The following is a 5,623-nucleotide window of genomic DNA, read 5'->3' on the forward strand; positions in this document are numbered from 1 at the left end:
CCAAAGGGGGCTGAGGCAGGAGGGAGCTGCCCAAAGGGGGCCGGGGCTGCCCGAAGGGGGCCGGGGCCGGGCAGCTGCAGCTCGGCCATGGATCCCGGCCCCTGCTGTGCTGGGAGCAGGGCCTAGAGGGAGCCCTCGGCGCGGCTGCGGCCGGAGCGTGGGGACAGAGCTGAGCTTTCCCTGAGCCTTTTCTTTGCTCTCTTAGTAGGGGATATTGTCAAGAAGAAATGCCTGCGTGATGCAGGTCTTGCAGATAATTTTATACTCTGCTCGTGAGAAGGATTGTAAATAAATCAGAAAAGCAATTTTGAAAGGTGAAAGAAATACCTAAATTTTTTATCCATGTCACAGGCAACAGGACACTTTTTTTCTATGCATTTATTCACTGTTTTGTAGAGTACAGTAATATTCACAATTTTTTTTTTTCCTAGGTAAAGCAGTTTGTCAGTACAGTCTAGCTTTTTTTATTTTTTTTTTTTTAACCTCTTCTGCAATCTGCTTTGTAATATAATGACTAGCTTTAAATCCTTCAGAGTGTAGGACTTAAACATAAAGCCTAGCACGAATTCATACTTCAGCAATTCAGGCTGGGAGATGAAGTAAATTTTGTTTTCTGTTCAGAGTGGGCTGGGGCAGAGGAGCATCCATAAGGCAGGGAGATACCATGCCGAGCACAGGGGCTGTCAGTTCTGCTTCCTTTATCTGATCACCTTAGATTTTTCCTCTCTTTTGAAATACTGTGGGAAGCACTTGCTCCATCACTGTTTGGTTTTTACAACTAGGTATTGATAAAACCCAAATACAGTGAACTGTTTGTCTGTTAGCAGATTGCAGCTATATTCAAGGCACTTTGGGATTTAATATTACAGAGAGTGCAACAATAATAATGAATACAGTTTTTTCCCAATTATATGCATTTTTAAGTGCATATCAACAGGGGTAGCAGTAACCAGAGATAGTTAACACTTCCTATTGGCTTTTTAAACCTTCCCGTTGCTGTTTATCTGCCTTTCAGAGGCAGACAGAGCATGAACAGGATGGGGTGTGTGTGAGAACAATTCTATAAAAGATTATCTTGCACACAAAGCGAATGGCCCTGCCCCCATTGTGAAGGCAGAGATTCCCCCGAGATTAGGAGAGGAGGAATTGCTTGTGGTCAGAAGAGGCAGGAGAACAATAGAGCCCAAAATGGGCAGCAGCAGCAGCAGTCGCTGAGGTGGCTGGGAAGAGTGGCCAAATGGCCATTGCAGGCTACGTGGCGTTGTCACTGACACCAGAAATGGCTAAAAGGTCTCAAATTAGCAATTGTTATGATTAGCAGGTGTTTTGAGAGATAGGAGGTCTAGGGAAGTGATTGGTGCTTTAGACATCACATGCTATCTGGTCCAAAACACTCTTCACTTGCTCATTAAGACAGAATTATGAAATTACTTAAAGGAAAACAATTCTAATGAAAAATAGAGTGTTACAGAAATCAATTCCTTAAAGGGGTCATGACTTTTTGTAAAAATATTACAATTCCAGCAGATTTTATTTTTGTGAAGGAATTTCATCGGGAAATTTGGCAGGGAAACCAACATTATGCAACAGTATTTCATCTGACTAAAAAAAAAGGGATAGAATTATTCTAATATATGCATTCCTTTCATTAATAACTTATGTATTTAGATTGTGAATCTGCTCCTAAGAGAGGTCCAAAGACACATGGCTCAAACCCAAATTTTTAAGAATTGAAGCTCAGAACCATTTTGCTCCAGAGACTGGTACAGTTTAATCTACTGCACTAAAGGAAAATCATATAAACAAAACCTGCATCCTCTTCTATTTCTTGACTTTGAAGATAAACTCAAGGATGTCAGGGCTTTATTATCACTGGCTCTTTTAAAAGCTAGGACTGGATCCTCCAGTTTCATGGATGTGCAGATACCAATACTCTCCTGAGGACTGTCTGTGTTTGAGACCCAAAATCTGGAGCACAGCAAGTCCAAAGACGCTCTTGAAATAACATCCATTTACACATTACCAGCCTGCTCTTCTCTTTCTTAAGACTTATCCTACCTACTCCTATTTTCACACCAGAGTGCAATGGCTTTTACCCAGAGTCAGTGAGCACTCACTGACTGATCTACAGAATCCTGTCCTGTACGTGCTAGGGGAGTTCATTCTGCCAAAACATCTCTAGCTAGGAATTTTTTTACATTATTTTATGTTTAATTGGGATTTTGGTGTTCCTGAAATGTGACAGAAAATACAAAGCCGACTGTATTAGCGCTGGACTATAGCGCTGCTATTTTCTCATGTGCTGCAGGCCACTGGGCAGCTCTGAGACCCTCTTTGCATTTGCCAGAACTCGCTTTAAAAGTACACTCTGAAAGCAAAAACTTCAGTGTCCCGTCCCTAATTCCAAGACATCTGACAGTAATTGGTCTGTCATTAGCTCAAGATAAAAAATCAGATTGACATATCCAGTACTGGTGGTTATTTTGGAAAATATTAGCTCTACTGTCAGGAAAGTCACAGCTCACACTCTGCTCCCAGCTCCTTCTGGGTACACCCAACAGGAGTGTGAGAGTAGCTCTGTGCAGGAAAATGGTGGTAGCCCAAGGTGATGTCCCTTAAATTTTAGAATTAGGCATCTAAAATTTAGTGGGATATATCTGCAAATTGAGAGATCTCATGAGAGAGGGGACATGGACACTTTGGTAAAGGAAGGTGCATTGAATAAGCATAAATAAACTTTCTGTCTGGATGCATTGAATAAGCTGAATGAGCAGTTCAGCTGCCCATGCCACAGGAAGAAAATGGAATGGGTTAAAATTAGAGAACATAAACAGTGAGAAGGACGATGAAGAAGTGCCAGGTTTTACAGTCTTTGTTCTCATAATTATTGATTTGCCAGCATAAACAGTACAAAAGTAGTTGTGTACATATTCTAGTGTTATGATATGGATATTTTAATTGAGGAGTTTTTTTAAAATATCTTAAAATTAAATATTATAGTATTTGCAGTAACTCTGCCATTAAAGATACTGTTTTTTCTAAAGATGTCTTTTAGTTAAGCCTCCATGGCAAACCCTTTTTTTTATGCTCAATGAAACCAGAGGTGTTATTTCTCACAAATGAGATAATTTCTGACTCAAAATGATATGTTCATAATCATATATATTCTGAATAAACTCTTGTCAAAACCCTGCAATTTCCCCATCTTTCTGTCATATAATTTATGCTTGCAGCTTGAAGATAGAAAATTATGCTGCAGGTACATGCCTGAGTATTTTTTCCTTTGCTGAGAAGTTGGGTGTGAAGGTATCTAGACTTGTACTCATAAATTAAGGGCAAGAACCCAAAATCTAAGGCAAGTAAAGTGACAAAAGCCACTCTTTCTTTTGAAATAATTTGCTATAAAACAAAACTATAATCAAGTACTATTGATAAAATCTTCCACATCAAATTATTTTTATTCTCACTGTTTGTTTCTGAAAAAATTGATCTTTTTTCTGTTTTATTTTTATTATACTTGGAGAAAAAAAGTGCAGTAATGGTCGCAGTACATCTACATGCAATTATTTTTCCTATTTCTTTCTGCTAAAACCAGGAACATTATCACAGGTTTCCAGTGCATGCTCCTGTTTCCCTTCCCACTGGGGCTGACACAGAACATCTATGGGCCTCTGTTCCTGTCCCAGAACCACCCAGGTGTCCTCAGATCCAAGGCCGAGAACTTGGGCTTCTTCCTGATCCTCCACTTTTCCTTCCTGTGCTTTATTTGCTTTTTTTATCAATGTACATAGTGAGCACAGGAAAACCTTCTGCAATTTTTTCAAGCTGTTGCTATTGAAACATAGTTTTTGTGTCGTGACACGACAGAAACGAGTGTTTATGAGCAATGAGGTGGGAGGCTTCCTTGTTGCTATTGCTTTTCTCCAAGTCAGATGAAGTGCAGAAAATCTTGATTTTAAAAAAGATAGGTATCCTGATGGTCATTTGTAACAGAACATGGGATTTCCCCCCTGCCCAGCATTTACAAAAGTCCCTAAACCTTGTAAAAGCCAAGCTGTGCACAACACTCACCTTTTCTCCTGTGGTGAAGGAGAGCAAACCTCACCTGAGAGGTGATACCAAGCTGCACTGTGAATGAGAACGAAGCCTCAGTGTCATGGAAATGGGTGCTTTAAACGCTGTTCTCTGAGTTTAGTCAGGTACCTTCCTTCTGTTCTTCTATTTCACCAGTTTTATTCTGAGGTTTGGATGGGTGGGAATCTGCAGATTAAGCATCTGTCTTATTGCAGAAAATATCAACCTAGCCTTGGAGGTTGTTTAGCCTAGAATACAAATCTTGGGTCCGATGATTTGGAAAATGCTAATTTTTATGGTCTACCTTGATGCTTATCTTATGCCCTTCTGTGGGAAAGAATAACAAGGATTTACCTAAAAACCAGAAGAAATATATTTTAACTCCTAATTCAAAAAAAGAAATAAGGCTTAAATCTCCTGTTTAAAATTTATTTACAGACACTAGAAATTTCAGCCCCAAAGGATGACCTTTTGAGAAAGCTGCGGAAAAAGTTGAAAAGGAAACTGCTTTGCAGAGCTCTGCTGCTGCAGCTGCTGTTATGGGCATCCAGCAAAGTGTGTAGAATGAAACAGCACCAATAATCCTCATAAAAAATTTATAATGCGTGCAGGGTTTGAAACTTTACTACCCTGAGTGGATTTTTTATTTGCTTGGTCCACACTGGAATACCTGAGGGTTCATCAAATGACTGAGAACAATAAATAAGGAAGTAAGAGAAATTACAGTTTTTCATTAGTCTTTAGATAGTTGAAATTATTTATCTGGTTTTGTCACTATTCTCCACTATTTTATGTCACATTTAATTCCATTTCTATCAAAAGAAGCATACAAAAAAGGGGAATGATTAGAAAACTCAACTTGCTAAAGCTAATTTGCTGCCATCTATAGATTTTCGAGTAGAATTCAAAATGAGTGTTGCAAAGAATTAAGAAAAATATTTTCCTTCTAAGAAATCTGGATGAGGATGAGATGTTTGAAAATAATACCTTTAAGTGAGGCATCAGCCTTTTTCCCCCAGACCTCCAGACATTCTGAGTACCACTTCTCATAATACTGTCATTGGCTAGGAATAAGACTGCTTTGTGCTTTTTGTGTCAGATCCTTCTTTGCTCAGAATGCTGTGACAATGAAGACAAGCTGTAAATTTTGTTCAGATATACCTGGAAGCTTCCCCTTTTGAAGGAGGTAAAAGCAAAATTATAATGAAAATAAGAATGTGTAGAGGGACTCCCAGTCCTCTAAGCTGGGAGAGACTGGGCAGAGGGATTGTGCCTGAGCTTTTCTGTATTGAGGAGTTAAAATACATTCAGAATTCAAAAGCAAATTAAGCACATTTTAAGTATGAACAAGGCTCTATTGACTACAGCAGCTTCTGTCAAAACATAAGAGGAGTAAAAGTTTTCTGATATGGGAGGAGAGAGGGAAATCTTGCAGGATAGGGGTGTAGGAATGTATCTGAATTGCTGCATGGGAAATAGGAAACTGCAGGTGCTCAGCTCAGAGGAGGATGGAGGAAGCAGGAAGAGAAAGTGCAAAGAGAACTTTATA

The sequence above is a fragment of the Corvus kubaryi genome, unplaced genomic scaffold (genome assembly GCF_017639235.1).
Source record: "Corvus kubaryi isolate FWS band 111438036 unplaced genomic scaffold, C.kubaryi_AGA036_p1.0 37394, whole genome shotgun sequence".
In the NCBI taxonomy this organism is placed as follows: Eukaryota; Metazoa; Chordata; class Aves; order Passeriformes; family Corvidae; genus Corvus; species Corvus kubaryi.